Genomic DNA, 2,814 nt, shown 5'->3' on the forward strand with positions numbered 1-2,814 from the left:
GTGTTCCAAGGAAAAGGGAATTCCCCCCACTCGGCTCCAAACCGCTTCTTGATAACCTCCAGAAATCTTGCAGTGTCACATAAATCCATTTTACAAAAATACATATATCCGCTCTCCTCTCACGAAAATAATTTTTTTCCTAAATGGTTTATCCTTAAATCTGCAAAGCAATCCAAATTTGTCGCTTTTCTTCAATTGGGTACCGGAAAAGAACTTTTTATAATAGTGTGGGACTCCTTTTTTTAAAAAGAAATTTAGAACCCCTATCCCCTTTCCTTTTTGAGGGCGAAAAATTGGTGAGGGACGTTTCCGGCTACAAGGGCAAATGGGGGATGAAAGGAACGAATTTTTCATTTTTTATGAGCTAAGCCCCGGGGAAAAAAAGTCCTTTTTTTTTCATGGGGCCAGGGGGGGGGGGGGGGGGTAAGGGCAGAGGGTGGGGTGGGAACTGGGTGGAGGGGAGCTATGGGGGGAAAAAGGGGGAACAACTGTAATAATCTGAACAATAAAGATTTATTTAAAAAATATATTTTCAAATAAATAGGAGGGCCTATTATATGCTAGAAAAACTTACTGGCCAAGCAGATAGACATGTAAATAATTACATTAATAAAAGGTAATAATATTAGGTACACAGTGCAATGAGGATAGAAAAAAATGCATGCCAGGGAAGTAAGCATGAACGTGGGAACATTTAATTTGAGGTAGGTCATTGAAAGGAGGCATAAGAATAAACCAGATAAATCAAAATGAATGCTTGGTTTCTGTTACTCTCCCATTACACATAGCACACAAAATAGTTTATATTTTATCTCCTGAAAATATTAAGGCTTTCCCCAATAAAATTCACTAAATTAAGATACATGTGCCAAAAAAAAGGGAACAAAAAAGGACGCAACTCACTTTCAATGAAAAACATGAACCAGAATCCCTAAATTTGGGTAATGGGGGAAAGATGTTCATTAGAAAAGGCATACTATAAAATAACTTAGTAGAAAAATATTTTGGGTTATTTCAAAAATAATGCATTCAGTTTACTCTGTAATATATTACCTTTATTTTGCCCACATTGTAAGATGAAATTTTTTATAGTACTTAAGGAACTGAAAAAAACACATACGTTTAAAAAGGCCATGACTAGCCAGCATTTTTTAAAAAAATAAGAATGCCTACAAAATCCAACATACACACACACATACACACACACACACACACTGGCTAGGTGACTGGGGGACCTTGCCCAAGTTGAATTTACTTGTCTTAAATCATGATGTTCTTATATCAGGAAAACAGGGATTCTGAAAGCACACTTCTTACATGATATACATAAATCACTTAATAGTACCTGAAATATTTAATGAAGCGTTCAATAAATCTTAGTTCCTATTATCATCCTGGTCCCATCTACTATTTAACGGAGAATGTAGGAAGACACAAATGCTCCAAAAACCAACTACAGAGGCACAAAACCAAAGATATATCTGTTTTAAAAAATATTCCTTTTAATTCCAAGGAAATAAGGTTACACATTTTACATTAGTTATATATCTTAGTATGACTGTAATCTGTCCCTGTTTACTGAAAAATTGTAAATGGAAGATTATAAGAGAGGGTTTCGAGTGCCAGCAAAAGTTACTGGCGTGCCATGTTTGGCACGCGTGCCAGGGGTTGCCCACTCCTGTCCTAGGGCAATGGAAACCAAGGAGAAAATAAACAAATGGGCTGACATCAAAATAAAAAGCTTCTGCACAACAAAAGAAACCATCAACAAAACAACAAGAAAGCCCACTGCATGGGAGAACATATTTGCCAATGTTATCTCCGATAAGGGTTTAATTTCCAACATTTACAGGGAACTCATACAACTTAAAAGGAAGATAAACAACCCAATCAAAAAATGGGCAACAGACTAAATAGATACATTTCAAAAGAGGACATAAGGAAGGCCAAGAGACATATGAAAACATGCTCAAAGTCACTAATCATCTGAGCCCTGGCTGGTTTGACTCAGTGAAGAGAGCCTCAGCGTGTGAACCGAAGGGTCCCTGGTTCAATTCCAGTCAAAGGCACATGCCCAGGTTGAGGGTTCGATGTCCAGTGGGGGGCATGCGGGAGGCAGCCGATCAATGATTCTCTCTCCTCATTGATGTTTCTATCTCTCTCTCCCTCTCCCTCTCCCTTCCTCTTTGAAATAAAAAATATATTTTTTAAAAAAAGAGATGCAAATCAAAATAACAATGCGGTACCATCTCAAACCTGTCAGAATGGTTATCATCAACAAATCAACAAACGACAAGTGCTGGTGAAGATGTGGAGAAAAAGGAACCCTCGTGCACTCCTGGTGGGAATGCAGACTGGTGCAGCCATTGCGGAGAACAGTATGAAGTTTCCTCAAAAAACTAAAACTGGAACTCCCATTTGACCCAGTGATCCTACTTCTAGGAATACATCCCAAGAAACTAGAAACACCAATCAGAAAGGATATATGCACCCCTATATTCATAGCAGCACAATTTACCATAGCTAAGATCTGGAAACAGCCCAAGTGCCCATCAGCAGATGAGTGGATTAAAAAACTGTGGTACATCTACACAATAGAATACTACACTGAGGTAAAAAAGAAGAAATTCTTACCACTTGCAACAGCATTATGCTAAGCGAAATAAGCCAGTCAGAGAAAGATAAATATCACATGATCTCACTCATTTATGGAATATAATGAACAACATAAACTGATGAACAAAAACAGATCCAGAGACAGAGAAACAGTGATCAGATGCTCAAACCTCAGAGGGAAGGTAGGGGAGGGTGGGG

The 2,814-nt window shown here is 38.2% G+C and overlaps 1 protein-coding gene across 8 annotated transcripts in view; it reads right to left on the reverse strand.

The window, feature by feature from the left end:
* The window catches only part of PPP4R2 (protein phosphatase 4 regulatory subunit 2), a 54,007-nt gene that overhangs the window by 7,704 nt on the left and 43,489 nt on the right, over positions 1 to 2,814 (reverse strand). For 3 of the 8 annotated variants that reach the window (XM_023746246.1, XM_023746244.1, XM_023746243.1), the window contains exon 2: positions 1,346 to 1,453. The exons of the other annotated variants lie outside the window; for them this stretch is intronic. The gene's annotated coding sequence lies outside the window, so the exon portion shown is untranslated. The remainder of the gene's footprint in view (positions 1 to 1,345; positions 1,454 to 2,814) is intronic. 8 annotated transcript variants of the gene reach the window in all.

The sequence above is a fragment of the Myotis lucifugus genome, unplaced genomic scaffold, assembly GCF_000147115.1.
Source record: "Myotis lucifugus unplaced genomic scaffold, Myoluc2.0 scaffold_640, whole genome shotgun sequence".
NCBI lineage: Eukaryota > Metazoa > Chordata > Mammalia > Chiroptera > Vespertilionidae > Myotis > Myotis lucifugus.